General features: G+C 47.5%; 1 protein-coding gene across 1 annotated transcript in view; it reads right to left on the reverse strand.

Moving 5' to 3' along the window:
• The window catches only part of AVEN (apoptosis and caspase activation inhibitor), a 1005515-nt gene that overhangs the window by 565331 nt on the left and 424401 nt on the right, over window positions 1-15783 (reverse strand). The gene's annotated exons all lie outside the window — the stretch shown is intronic.

The raw sequence follows: 15783 nt of genomic DNA on the forward strand, positions 1-15783 counted from the left end.
TCCAGGTACCTGTAAGGAGCTCTCTGGCTACCTGTTATCAGCTCTCCGGCTATCTGTAAGGAGCTCTACAGCTACCCTTAAGTAACTCTCCAGCTACCTGTAGGGAGATCTCTGGCTACCTGTAGGGAAATCTCTGGCTACCTGTAGGGAGATCTCCGGCTACCCATATGGAGCTCTTCGGCTACCCATAAGTAACTCTACGGCTACCTGTAAGTAGCTCTACGGCTACCTGCAAGTAGCTCTACGGCTACCTGTAAGAAGCACTCTGGCTACCCGTAAGGAGCTCTACGGCTACCCGGAAGTAACTTCAGCTACCTGTAAGTGGATCTCCAGCAATGTGTAGTGGCTCTCCAGCTACCATTAAGGAGCTCTCTGGCTAGCTAAAAGTAGCTCTCTGGCTACCTGTAGTAGCTCCCCAGCTACCTGTTAGGAGCTCTCCAGCTACCTGTCGGGAGATCTCCAGCTACCTGTCAGGAGCTCCCCAGCTACCTGTAAGTAGCTCTCCAAGCACCTGTAAGTAGCTCTCCAAGTACCTGTAAGTAACCCTCCGAGTACCTGTAAGTAGCTCTCCGGCTACCTGCAAGTATCTCTCCAGGTACCTGTAATAGCTCTCTGGCTACCTGTAAGTAGCTCAACGGCTACCTGTAAGTATCTCTCCGGCAACCTGTAAGTAGCTCTCGAGGTACCTGTTATAGTTCTCCGGCTACCTGTAAGGAGCTCTCTGGCTACCTGTAAGGAGCTCTTCGGCTACCTGTAAGGAGCTCTTCAGGTACCTGGAAGTAGGTTTCCGGCTACCTGTAAACTCTCCAGCTACCTGTAAGGAACTCTCTAGGTACCTGTAGTAGCTCTCCGGCTACCTGTAAGGAGCTTTCCAGCTTCCTGTAAGGAGCTCTCCGGCTACCTGTAACGAGCTCTTCAGGTACCTGTAAGTAGCTCTCCGGCTACCTGCAAACTCTCTGGCTAGCTGGAAGTTCTCCAGCTACCTGTAAGGAACTCTCAAGGTACCTATAGTAGCTCTCCGGCTACCCATAAGTAGCTCTCCGGCTACCCATAAGTAGCTCTCCGGCTACCCATAAGTTGCTCTCCTGCTACCCATAAGTAACTCTTCAGCTACCTGTAAGTGGCTCTCCAGCAATGTGTAATGGCTCTCCAGCTACCATTAAGGAGCTCTCTGGCTAGCTAAAAGTAGCTCTCTGGCTACCTGTAGTAGCTCTCCAGCTACCTGTCAGGAGCTCTCCAGCTACCTGTCAGAAGCTCCCCAGCTACCTGTAAGTAGCTCTCCGAGTACTTGTAAGTAGCTCTACAAGTACCTGTAAGTAGCTCTCAGAGTACCTGTAAGTAGCTCTCCGGCTACCTGCAAGTATCTCTCCAGGTACCTGTAATAGCTCTCTGGCTACCTGTAAGTAGCTCAACGGCTTCCTATAAGTATCTCTCCGGCAACCTGTAAGTAGCTCTCCAGGAACCTGTAAGGAGCTCTCCAGCTAACTGTAAGGAGCTCCCCGGCTAATTGTAAGGAGCTCTCTGGCTACCTGTAAGGAGCTCTCCGGCTACCTGTAAGGAGCTCTCCGGCTACCTGGTGGAAGTTCTCCAGCTACCTGTAAGGAACTCTCAAGGTACCTATAGTAGCTCTCCGGCTACCCATAAGTAGCTCTCCGGCTACCCGTAAGTAACTCTTCAGCTACCTGTAAGTGGCTCTCCAGCAAAGTGTAATGGCTCTCCAGCTACCATTAAGGAGCTCTCTGGCTAGCTAAAAGTAGCTCTCTGGCTACTTGCAGTAGCTCTTCAGCTACCTGTAGTAGCTCTCCAGCTACCTGTAAGGAGCTCTCCAGCTACCTGTAGAAGCTCCTCAGCTACCTGTAAGTACCTCTCAGAGTACCTGTAAGTAGCTCTCCGAGTACCTGTAAGTAACTCTCCGGCTACCTGTTAGCAGCTCTCCAGGTACCTGTAAGGAGCTCTCCAGGTACCTGTAAGGATCTCTCCAGGTACCTGTAAGGATCTCTCAAGGTACCTGTAAGGAGCTCTCCAGGTACCTGTAAGGAGCTCTCCAGGTACCTGTAAGGAGCTCTCCGGCTACCTGTAAACTCTCTGGCTACCTGTAAGGAACTCTCTAGGTACCTGTAAGCAGCTCCCCATCTACCTGTAAGCAGCTCCCCAGCTACCAGTAAGTAGCTCTCCGGCTACCTGTAAGGCGCTCTCCGGCTACCTGTAAGGAGCTCTCCGGATACCTGTAAGCAACTCTCCGGCTACCTGTTAGCAGCTCTCAAGGTACCTGTAAGCTCTCCTGCTACCTGTAAGGAGCTCTCCAGGTACCTGTAAGGAGCTCTTCGGCTACCTGTAAACTCTCCGGCTACCTGTAAGTTGCCCAGCTACCTGTAAGTTCTCCAGCTACCTGTAAGTTCTCCAGCTACCTGTAAGGTACTCTCTAGGTACGCGTAGTAGCTCTCTGGCTACCTGTAAGGAGCTCTCCAGATTCCTGTAAGGAAAACTCTGGCTACCTGCAAGGAGCTCTCCAAGTACGTGAAGTAGCTCTGCAGGTACCTGAAGTAGCTCTCCAGGTACCTGTAAGTAGTTCTCCAGGTACCTGTAAGCAGTTCTCCGGCTACCTGGAAACTCTCTGGCTACCTGTAAACTCTCCGGCTACCTGTTAGGAACTCTCAAAGTACCTGTAGTAGCGCTCCGGCTACCTGTAAGGAGCTACCAGGCTACCTGTAGGGAGTTCTCCGACTACCCGTAAGGAGCTCTCGGACTACCCGTAAGGAGCTCTCGGACTACCTGTAAGGAGCTCTCGGACTACCCGTAAGGAGCTCTCGGACTACCCGTAAGGAGCTCTCGGACTACCAGTATTGAGCTCTCCGGCTACCCGTAAGGAGCTCCCCGGTTACCTGTAAGGAGCTCTCCGGCAACCTGTAGGGAGCTCTCCGGCAACCTGCAAGGAGCTCTCCAGCTAACCGCAAGGAGCTCTCCAGCTACCCGCAAGGAGCTCTCCAGCTACGGCTATCCATAAGTAGGACTCATGCTACCTATAAGGAGCTCTCCAGCTACCCGTAAGTAGTACTTTAGCTACCTCTGATTAGCTCTCTGACTACCCATAGTAGTTCTCCAGCTACCTGTAAGGAGCTCTCCGGGTACCTGTAGTAGGTCTTTGGCTACCTGTTGTAGCTCTCCAGCTTCCTGTAAGGAGCTCTTTGGCCACCTGTAGTAGCTCTTTGGCTACCTGTAGTAGCTCTCCAGTTTGCTGTAAGGAGCTCTCCAGGTACCTGTAGTAGCTCTCCGGCTACCTGTAAGGAGCTCTCCAGCTTCCTGTAAGGAGCTCTCCAGCTTCCTGTAATGAGCTCTCCCGCTTCCTGTAATGAGCTCTAAAGCTTCCTGTAATGAGCTCTAAAGCTTCCTGTAAGGAGCTTGTATTAAATGAGTTCCAATGGCCAAGCAGGTAAAGTATAGTAGAATACAGAACATACAAAGCACAGAATATAGAATACAGAATACCATACAAGTAAGTTCTATAAAGACTAGAAAGATAACTGTAATGTACTACACATCTTCTCTCTTTCTTTTCCAAAACAAATCTATACTACTATTATAAAGAGAGAACTGTGTCCTTTGAGCCAGGTAAACTCGAAAAGTACACCACCAATCCAAACACCCAGTACATGTTTGAAAATATCAGGGCAAGCAGAAGGACATAGGCTAAATAAATTTAAAAAATAAACGTTATTTAGAAAATGTATATTAAAAAAAAAGTAGTCCCTCCAAAGTAGCGCCGGCCGCGACGTGCATGCTCACGTCAGGAGCACTGGGAGGAGCGGCATCCGAGGAGAGACGGACATGGCGCGGGGGAGGAGCGGTGACCTGAGGAGCAGCGAACAGGCCAGCGGCGGTGCGAGCAGCGGAGAGGCGGACATGGCGCAGGGGAGGAGCAGCGGCGGACAGGCAGTGAGGAGCAGAGAGGCAAGGAGCGGTAAACCGAGGAGCGGCGGATCAGGTAAGCCTCTGGGGACAATGTCGGGGCAGGCGGGTGTCGGGCCGTAGTGAGGAGCAGAGAGGCGAGGAGCGGTAAACTGAGGAGCGGCGGATCAGGTAAGCCTCCGGACAATGTCGGGGCAGGCGGGTGTCGGGCCAGGCGGTGGATGGGGATCGGCTGTGGAAAGTTCACAAGATGCACAGATACTCCTGCTACCATTTGGGGTTACTGCAACACGCTGTAGTATGTCGGGCCAGGCGGGGGACAAGATGTTGGGATGCACAGATACTCCTGCTACCATTTGGGGTTACTGCAACACGCTGTAGTATGTCGGGCCAGGCGGGGGACAAGATGTTGGGATGCACAGATACTCCTGCTACCATTTGGGGTTACTGCAACACGCTGTAGTATGTCGGGCCAGGCGGGGGACAAGATGTTGGGATGCACAGATACTCCTGCTTCCATTTGGGGTTACTGCAACACGCTTTAATAATGAATAGATGCTAGTGTGACTTTATGGAGCACAGAGGCGAAAGTCAGAGTCTCGGGGGCATAACAATCACCACCTCATCTGTCTTCCCATTCACTGTCAGAATCTACTTGGTAGTAGACCCCACCACGAAGACAGGTGAACACACCTTACACTGGGGCAGCCGGGGGTCGGGGCAGACGGGGGACGGGGTGGGCGAGGGCATGGGCTGCTGGGAAATGTTGGGGCAGGTGGGGGTAGGGGAAGCCTGAATGCTCCCGGACAAGGTCGGCACGGCCTGCTAGTACTAAATAAAAAGAAGAAAAAAAACAAATGAACAAATAAAGTCTTTCAAGTAGGCAGGTGGTCGACGAGACCTTGCAGAACGTGTATCCAGTACATCATGCAGAACAGGAGGAGTATTGCACAAAGGGGCAGGAGCATCCCCACCTCCCGAATTACTGAGCTCACTGTAGGGTAAGGACTCAACAGGGGTATGCGCGGCTAGCAAATACCCACTTGTAGAAGGAGCCAAAATGCTAGGAGAATCACAACCATCACATGAAGGAGAGGAGAGAGCATTACCTGGAGAAATAGACTTCATGTTCTTATAAAGAGCTACCCTCCTAAAATTCCAACACTCTCCATTGTTAAGAATGACACAATGATTAAGTACCTTTTTCACTTTGAACGAACCCTTGAATTTTGACAAACCCCTTTGTACTCTCCCGGTTTTAACTTTGACCAAGTCACCAATCGAAAAGGGAACAGGATCAAGTGCAATGGTAGGGGAAATGGCATCAACTGGCTGAGTTTGTAGAGTGACAACATGTCTCATCCATGAAGGAAACAATTTCAAACCAGGATCACGCCCCCTCATCAATTGAAAAGGAGACTGGTGTCCATGGGCAGAAGGGTTGTGCGATAAGCCCACAACATCTCACTGACCATCTTTCTCACGATACCCCCATTGCTGGAAGCCATCTGAATAATACCTTTTACAACCTTATTAGCCCTTTCACATACTGCGTTGCCTTGTGGATTATATAAAGATGTATGGTGGTGTGAAATGCCACAATCCCATCCTCGTCACCAAAAGGTTGTACTAAATGAGTTCAAATGGCAAGTAGGTAAAGTATGAAGGGTTCTTTATTTGAGATGAAGAGTAGGACAAGAGCGGACCCTTCACTGCAGCAGCAACCAGTAAACTGTCACATAGTAGAACACAGAACATACAAAGCACAGAATATAGAATACAGAATACCATACAAGTAAGTTCCATAAAGACTAGAAAGATAACTTGTAATGTACTACAGAGCTCGGCATGAACATATGTCTACCAAAGCTGACAAGTATGTCCAGAACGTATAAGATGATGGTTGCAGAAACGCAGTTGAATTTCCAAAAGATATTTATATTCCAAGTTGATAAAACCCTTTTTTTAATGCCTATCTGATGCACTGGAAGCCTTGTGTAGGTAGGGGGGACACTAACGGAATCTTGTCTAACGTCACTATGCACCACTAATGGTATTAGTGGCTTGGCTTGAATTTCACTGAACACGAGGATCTCTCATTACAGAAAAGGTTGGAGCCCCCTGAGCTAGAGAAGGGAGGAGTCTGGGAGAGACCGGGCGAAAGGGAACCATCCCTGGGGCCACAACACAGGGTTTCCCAAACACCACAGACTCCAGGAATACGGGCGTCCTAACGCATCGCTTTCCCTAATATCAGGGCGGAGAGGCAACTTCCCAGTCAAGAAAGAAACTTTGATCGACCGCAGAGTTTCTATTACAGTCTGTAATTGCATTCTGAGTGTTTGCAAAAATCGCGGCAAGTTTTAATGCCGTCAGGTGTAATGAGACGGAACAGTTTTTAAAGACATTTCGCTGCGGGCTGCAAAATTGTGTCTCTCCGAGTCTGGGGGCTACCTGGGGGGCGGGCAGCCCGGACGCGGGGGTCAGGCGGTCGAGCGGTGCCACGCAAGAGCTCTGTAGGGTGCAAACCCGAAACGAAAACAGGCATTTTTGTAATTCATTTGGTATTCCGAGCCTTTCCTTACGAAGCAGCTTAAGTGAATTCATTTCGGTGATAACCGTGCGCCGGGCTCTCAATGTTCGCTTTCCATTTAATTTGTAATTTGCCATTTAAAAGCCCTTCAAAGCTTGTTTGTATTGGCTAGAGATTATTTTCTGTAATGAGTTTTCATAGGCAGTGCGTACAGTAAAATATATTTCTCTAAAGCTTCCAGGAGGGCCAGTAGGAAGCCAGTCATGTGATATCCGTTATTAACATGATTAAAAAGTCTGTGTTTCGATTAAAAAACATAAAACTGGCTGCGTGCTAAATGTGTTTCTCTTCTTGCTGCTTCTGCAGACTTCAAGGAGGAGGGCGAGCGGAAAAACAAAAAACTGATTCCAGAGGCCGAGAGGCCAAACGGAACTCTGCGAGGTTGGAATGGCAGCTCGAAAAGCGCCTTGATGCAGTCAATTCGTTGCTTGGTGCTTCTGAAAATGTCAACATTGTTCACACCCTTGCAAACATATGGCAACATCTCAATTTTAGTATCAAAATGCTTCATGGCCTGTTCTGAAAAGTGCATTTTGTGTAAACAGAAAAGGGCAGCAGGTCACCCTTTGACGTCACTAAGGGAGAACTATTGCATCCGTGTTATTATAATGTAGGATGGAGGGTGATCGAAGCATCACTATGCTAGCAGCCATATGTATCAAGCCTTTTCCCTTTTGCAAACGGGCAGATTCTCAGAATCGGCCAGTTGGCGAATAGGAAAAAGACTTTTGGGATGTATCATCCCAAAAGGCCATCGCAAAATAGAGAATTGCAAACGAATTAAACCACCAGAAATTTGCTATTTGGCCTTGAGGAATTACAGAGTATCACCAACTTCAAGTTAGTTATAATTTGCAACTTTCTTTAAAAAGCACTTTTTTGAAAGTGCCATATGTCGCACACACATGCCCTTAGGGCATGTATGTGTGCAAAATGTGCACACATGCATATTTCAGGGGTGCAACAGGGTGCTCCTTTGGCACCCTTGCACCCTTGAAATTGCATTCTCAATTTGTGATTCTCTAATTGGTAATCGCAAATTGAGAATGTCTTCCCTTTCATTCCTATGAGCCTCCGAGCCCATAGGAATGAAAGGGAAGGTATTCCTCAATTGTGAATCTCAATTTGCGATTCGCAAATAAGGAATATGTAGGCTTCTCAAACATTTGTGAAAATCCTACATACATTGCATTTTGCGATTCTCTAATTGCGATTCGCTAAAATTTGCAATTTGAGAATCGCAAAACTCTTTTTTGATACATATGACCCTTAACGTTTACTGTGTTCGCAAAGAGCGCCCCCTGCTGTGCGCCGTGCCACAGTGCACACTGATGCCAGTGAGGTACAGAGATCCGGTTTTATGCAAATTGGTGCTGAACAATAATGGAAATATTTCCTTTGTCTTATTTGTAGCAACTACATTCTTTCAGGCCAAGGACGAAAGCATAAAGCAGCCATTTTCCACAGAGATGCAGAAGTGTTCAAGTAAACAGCATTTATGAAAATAACATTACAAACCAAAGGCACAAACAAAATTAATTTTATTGTAGTTGCATTCATATAGTGCTTACTCCCCCTGAGAAGGCATCTTACTGCTTTTTAGGTGAGTAGCACACTACTCAAGAACCCAAAAGGGATTAGTGGTGAATTAGTATAGTGAAATATGAAATTAATTTGAGTGGTGGATATGTTAGTCTGTTGTCTGTATTGAGAAGGATGGTGGGGAATAGAAGAGTAAAAGGTTTGCAGTGTGGAAGCGCTATTTGGCGAGAAGCACGCTGCTCTGCAACAGAAAAGGATTAGTTCTGAATTAGTGTAGGAAAATATGAAATTAATTTGATTTGAGCGTTGGACATGTTAGTCTGTTATTTGGATTGTAAAAGGAATATTGGAGGGATATTGTAGGGATAGAAGATGGAAGGGATGAGATGATGTAAGGAGGGGTAGAGGAGGGAAGAGTCTTGAAAGGGTTATTTTGGAGATCATAGTAGTGGTATGGGGTTTGGGATGAATGGGAGAGGGGGGGTCGAGAATACATTGAGAGTGTTACAGGGTAAGAAATAGGGTAGTGCTTTGGAAAGAGTAGCAGAATGAGGTTTGAGATGAGTCGGAGTGGAAGTAGAGGATATATTGGGTGAGATTTATTGTTGTACATTGAATATGCTGAATTAGAAGCAAAGTAACACATATAAAGATACATAGGTACATGGAAGGTACTATATGTAGTTTACATTTGCATTTAATAAACTTACTTTCAAGTGTTGCTGTACTTTAAATTAAAAGAAATGTTGTAATGAAATAGTGAAGCAATTGTAGATCAATATGTATGATAAAAGATTAACTTATTTATGCAATCACATATATATGTTAAACATAGAATAATGTAACTATAAGTAATATATACATTTGTTAAGCAGAACTAATGACAATCTATATTTTTAAAAACATTATTATTACACACCTTTATGCAAAGCAACACACATATTGTAGGAACTCATCTATAACCCAGATAAATAAGTATATACAGAGGGATATGCTGTATATTTATGTTTGAATATGGTGGTTAAGTGGGGAATCTTGTTGGGTGCGGACATGCTCTTGGTTAAAGGGCGGAATCACTTACAGTGAAGTTAACTAATGGCTAAAGTGCCCAATGTGGGTGAAGGAAAATGTGATCACCACCGCAACAGCCCAATGGAAAAAGATGACTGGATGAAAGCTCCTATAAGTATATGTAATCATATTATATACACACAGGCAAGCTACCTACAGGTAGCTGGCGATCTACTAGTACCTCATGAGCAACTCGTTGGAGAGCTGTTATTTACACAGTGCATTTTATTATGTTTCACGTCTATGTATGCGTCTGTATTTGTATGTCCACCGAAACATCTTTATGCACATTTCTCCTCACGCCGTTGCACAACCTGTTCATTCATATATATATATATATATATATATATATATATATATATATATATATATATATATATATATATATATATATATATATATAAATATATAAATATTCAACAACACCACTCCCACCTCGAACACAGGGCGGGTGCTGTCTCCATACGGTGAGGGTGGGAACTCACTCTTGCGGCACATCAACTTAAACACTGTTTGGAGCACTCGCAGGATCATTTAGGCTTTATTTGTTAACAGCAGACGCGTTTCGCGTTATATATATATATATATATATATATATATATACATACATACATATATATATACCACCAATCCTGGCATCCATAAAAGAACAGGCGATGACAAAGTGGAAATATATCGGAGAAAGATGTTTATTCCAAAGTGACGACCTAGACGCGTTTCGACAGCGAATCGCCCCCCTCCCCCCCCAATTTTTTTTTACAAAAAAGTGGAACAAATTGTCCAACGGGGTGAGGAGAAAAGTAAATAAAGATGTTTCGGTGGAGATACAAATATAGGCGCATACATAGACGTGAAACATAATAAAATGCACTGTGTAAATCATGGCTCTCCAACGAGTAGCTCATGAGGTACTAGTAGATCGCCAGCTACATGTGGGTAGCTCACCTGCGTGCAGCCCATCTGACTAAATTAGAAGCTTTTGCATGGTTGAATTAATATATGTACATCAAAAATGAAAATGTGTATTATAGACAAAAATGGGTGCATTTTCATAACTAAGAAGCGAATGTTTGGAGAACAATGGCTGATTTTCTAAAATATGTTTAAAGCTGATATCTGAATGAAATGAAATGAATAAAAAACGATCTGGTGTTGGGGACACCAAGTACTGATAATATTAACGAAGAGCCAGGGGCACTGAAACTAAGTCTGCTACTATTACCCATGCAGAGGCAGATCCCATTGTTACAGCCCTGCTGGCAGGCGCGCCTATTGTGCTGAGGTGAGCACTGCTGGGAGTCCTGCACACCGTGGCCACTCATGTACTCTTGGCTGATGAGGTCGGTATGAAAACACTCTCATAGTATTAGTAGCTCAGGACGATGTCCACTGAACATAAGTACCTCTCATTACAGACAATGATGGAGACCCGTAGAATAGACAACATTAACCACTGGGGGTAACAGGAATCAGTCACCAGACAGAAACAGCGGGAGTAATTGACGAGAAGGACATTTAAAGGGAACACTGTGATCTGCTCTGGATTAGAGGGAAGGCTTAACCGAGATAAATTCCCATGCACCTGCTCGGGCTACCAAGGAGTATGCAGGTCGGAGTCTGAAATATTAGTTGTAACTCACACATAGCACATTTATGAGAGGAAGATGTGACTCTCTAACACCCTCTCCCCCCCCCCCCCCCAACCACCACCCATCTTTTTAAAAAAAAAATAAAATCAACACTGGGTATATGATGACCACACAACACACACAGACCGATCCAGTCGAAAATATAGCGGATAATGCTAACCCATCTGAGATGAACTCGAGTCACCTCCCAGAGTTCACGCAGAGCTCATTTGCCGATATTGGAACTTGTGTCTTGTAGGCTTACACGCTAATCTCCAACAGGGTGTGCTGAACCAACTGAGCTTACTCACTAGTGGCCGAATGTGGACCAGAGTTACCAGAGGCAGAATGCGGAGCAGTTACCAGTGACAGAATGTGGAGCAGAGTTACCAGTGGCAGAATGTGGAACAGAGTTACCAGTGGCAGAATGTGGAGCAGAGTTACCAGTGGCAGAATGTGGAGCAGAGTTACCAGGGGCAGAATGTGGAGCAGAGTTACCAGTGGCAGAATGTGGAGCAGAGTTACCAGTGGCAGAATGTGGAGCAGAGTTTCCAGAGGCAGAATGTGGACCAGAGTTACCAGGGGCAGAATGTGGAGCAGAGTTACCAGTGGCAGAATGTGGAGCAGAGTTACCAGGGGCAGAATGTGGAGCAGAGTTACCAGTGGCAGAATGTGGAGCAGAGTTACCAGTGGCAGAATGTGGAGCAGAGTTTCCAGAGGCAGAATGTGGACCAGAGTTACCAGGGGCAGAATGTGGAGCAGAGTTACCAGTGGCAGAATGTGGAGCAGAGTTACCAGGGGCAGAATGTGGAGCAGAGTTACCAGTGGCAGAATGTGGAGCAGAGTTACCAGTGGCAGAATGTGGAGCAGAATTTCCAGAGGCAGAATGTGGAGCAGAGTTACCAGGGGCAGAATGTGGAGCAGAGTTACCAGTGGCAGAATGTGGAGCAGAGTTACCAGTGGCAGAATGTGGAGCAGAGTTACCAGTGGCAGAATGTGGAGCAGAGTTACCAGTGGCCGAATGTGGACCAGAGTTACCAGGGGCAGAATGTGGAGCAGAGTTACCAGTGGCAGAATGTGGAGCAGAGGTACCAGTGGCAGAATGTGGAGCAGAGTTTCCAGAGGCAGAATGTGGAGCAGAGTTACCAGAGGCAGAATGCGGAGCAGTTACCAGTGACAGAATGTGGAGCAGAGTTACCAGTGGCAGAATGTGGACCAGAGTTACCAGGGGCAGAATGTGGAGCAGAGTTACCAGAGGCAGAATGTGGAGCAGAGTTACCAGTGGCAGAATGTGGAGCAGAGTTACCAGAGGCAGAATGCGGAGCAGTTACCAGTGACAGAATGTGGAGCAGAGTTACCAGTGGCAGAATGTGGACCAGAGTTACCAGGGGCAGAATGTGGAGCAGAGTTACCAGTGGCAGAATGTGGAGCAGAGTTACCAGAGGCAGAATGCGGAGCAGTTACCAGTGACAGAATGTGGAGCAGAGTTACCAGGGGCAGAATGTGAAGCAGAGTTTCCAGAGGCAGAATGTGGAGCAGAGTTACCAGAGGCAGAATGCGGAGCAGTTACCAGTGACAGAATGTGGAGCAGAGTTACCAGTGGCAGAATGTGGAGCAGAGTTACCAGTGGCAGAATGTGGAGCAGAGTTACCAGTGGCAGAATGTGGAGCAGAGTTACCAGTAGTGGCAGAATGTGAAGCAGAGTTACCAGTGGCAGAATGTGGAGCAGAGTTACCAGAGGCAGAATGTGGAGCAGACTTACTAAGGGCAGAATGTGGAACAGAGTTTCCAGTGGCAGAATGTGGAGCAGAGTTACCAGTGGCAGAATGTGGAGCAGAGTTACCAGAGGCAGAATGTGGAGCAGACTTACTAAGGGCAGAATGTGGAACAGAGTTTCCAGTGGCAGAATGTGGAGCAGAGTTACCAGAGGCAGAATGTGGAGCAGAGTTACCAGTGGCAGAATGTGGAGCAGAGTTTCCAGAGGCAGAATGTGGACCAGAGTTACCAGGGGCAGAATGTGGAGCAGAGTTACCAGTGGCAGAATGTGGAGCAGAGTTACCAGTAGTGGCAGAATGTGAAGCAGAGTTACCAGAGGCAGAATGTGGAGCAGAGTTACCAGTAGTGGCAGAATGTGAAGCAGAGTTACCAGTGGCAGAATATGGAGCAGTTACCAGTGGCAGAATGTGGAGCAGAGTTCCTAGTGGCAGAATGTGGAGCAGAGTTACCAGTAGTGGCAGAATGTGAAGCAGAGTTACCAGAGGCAGAATGTGGAGCAGAGTTACCAGAGGCAGAATGTGGAGCAGAGTTACCAGAGGCAGAATGTTGAGCAGAGTTACCAGTGGCAGAATGTGGAGCAGAGTTACCAGAGGCAGAATGTGGAGCAGAGTTACCAGTGGCAGAATGTGGAGCAGAGTTACCAGTAGTGGCGGAATGTGAAGCAGAGTTACCAGAGGCAGAATGTGGAGCAGAGTTACCAGAGGCAGAATGTGGAGCAGAGTTACCAGTAGCAGAATGTGGAGCAGAGTTACCAGAGGCAGAATGTGGAGCAGAGTTACCAGAGGCAGAATGCGGAGCAGTTACCAGTGACAGAATGTGGAGCAGAGTTACCAGTGGCAGAATGTGGAGCAGACTTACTAGGGGCAGAATGTGGAGCAGAGTTACCAGTCACAGAATGTGGAGCAGAGTTACTAGTGGCCGAATGTGGAGCAGAGTTACCAGTGGCCGAATGTAGAGCAGAGTTACCAGTGGCCGAATGTGGAGCAGAGTTACCAGTTGTAGAATGTGGAGCAGAGTTACCAGGGGCAGAATGTGGAGCAGTGTTTCCAGTGGCAGAATGTGGAGCAGACTTACTAGGGGCAGAATGTGGAGCAGAGTTACCAGAGGCAGAATGTGGAGCAGACTTACTAGGGGCAGAATGTGGAGCATAGTTACCAGAGGCAGAATGTGGAGCAGAGTTACCAGAGGCAGAATGTGGAGCAGACTTACTAGGGGCAGAATGTGGAGCAGAGTTACCAGTGGCAGAATGTGGAGCAGACTTACTAGGGGCAGAATGTGGAGCAGAGTTACCAGTGGCAGAATGTGGAGGAGAGTTACCAGTGGCAGAATGTGGAGCAGAATTACCAGGGGCAGAATGTGGAGCAGAGTTACCAGGGGCAGAATGTGGAGCAGAGTTACCAGTGGCAGAATGTGGAGCAGAGTTACCAGGTGCAGAATGTGGAGCAGAGTTTCCAGTGGCAGAATGTGCAGCAGTTACCAGTGACAGAATGTGGAGCAGAGCTACCAGGGGCAGAATGTGGAGCAGAGTTACCAGGGGCAGAATGTGGAGCAGAGTTACCAGTGGCCGAATGTGGAGCAGAGTTACCAGTGGCAGAATGTGGAGCAGAGTTACCAGTGGCAGAATGTGGAGCAGAGTTACCAGGTGCAGAATGTGGAGCAGAGTTTCCAGTGGCAGAATGTGCAGCAGTTACCAGTGACAGAATGTGGAGCAGAATTACCAGGGGCAGAATGTGGAGCAGAGTTACCAGGGGCAGAATGTGGAGCAGAGTTACCAGTGGCCGAATGTGGAGCAGAGTTACCAGTGGCAGAATGTGGAGCAGAGTTACCAGTGGCAGAATGTGGAGCAGACTTACTAGGGGCAGAATGTGGAGCAGAGTTACCAGTCACAGAATGTGGAGCAGAGTTACTAGTGGCCGAATGTGGAGCAGAGTTACCAGTGGCCGAATGTGGAGCAGAGTTACCAGTGGCCGAATGTGGAGCAGAGTTACCAGTTGTAGAATGTGGAGCAGAATAGACAACATTAACCACTGGGGGTAACAGGAATCAGTCACCAGACAGAAACAGCGGGAATAATTGACGAGAAGGACATTTAAAGGGAACACTGTGATCTGCTCTGGATTAGAGGGAAGGCTTAACCGAGATAAATTCCCATGCACCTGCTCGGGCTACCAAGGAGTATGCAGGACGGAGTCTGAAATATTAGTTGTAACTCACACATAGCACATTTATGAGAGGAAGATGCGACTCTCCCCCCCTCCCCGCCCCCCCCACCACCCATCTTTTAAAAAAAAACAAAAATCAACACTGGCTATATGATGACCACACAACACACACAGACTGATCCAGTCGAAAATATAGCGGATAATGCTAACCCATCTGAGATGAACTCGAGTCACCTCCCAGAGTTATCGCAGAGCTCATTTGCCGATATTGGAACTTGTGTCTTGTAGGCTTACACGCTAATCTCCAACAGGGTGTGCTGAACCAACTGAGCTTACTCACCAGTGGCCGAATGTGGACCAGAGTTACCAGAGGCAGAATGCGGAGCAGTTACCAGTGACAGAATGTGGAGCAGAGTTACCAGTGGCAGAATGTGGAGCAGAGTTACCAGTGGCAGAATGTGGAGCAGAGTTACCAGAGGCAGAATGCGGAGCAGTTACCAGTGACAGAATGTGGAGCAGAGTTACCAGTGGCAGAATGTGGAGCAGAGTTACCAGTGGCAGAATGTGGAGCAGAGTTACCAGTGGCAGAATGTGGAGCAGAGTTACCAGTGGCCGAATGTGGACCAGAGTTACCAGGGGCAGAATGTGGAGCAGAGTTACCAGTGGCAGAATGTGGAGCAGAGTTACCAGTGGCAGAATGTGGAGCAGAGTTTCCAGAGGCAGAATGTGGAGCAGAGTTACCAGAGGCAGAATGCGGAGCAGTTACCAGTGACAGAATGTGGAGCAGAGTTACCAGTGGCAGAATGTGGACCAGAGTTACCAGGGGCAGAATGTGGAGCAGAGTTACCAGAGGCAGAATGTGGAGCAGAGTTACCAGTGGCAGAATGTGGAGCAGAGTTACCAGAGGCAGAATGCGGAGCAGTTACCAGTGACAGAATGTGGAGCAGAGTTACCAGTGGCAGAATGTGGACCAGAGTTACCAGGGGCAGAATGTGGAGCAGAGTTACCAGTGGCAGAATGTGGAGCAGAGTTACCAGAGGCAGAATGCGGAGCAGTTACCAGTGACAGAATGTGGAGCAGAGTTACCAGGGGCAGAATGTGAAGC

The sequence above is a fragment of the Lissotriton vulgaris genome, chromosome 9 (assembly GCF_964263255.1).
Source record: "Lissotriton vulgaris chromosome 9, aLisVul1.2, whole genome shotgun sequence".
Classification (NCBI taxonomy): domain Eukaryota; kingdom Metazoa; phylum Chordata; class Amphibia; order Caudata; family Salamandridae; genus Lissotriton; species Lissotriton vulgaris.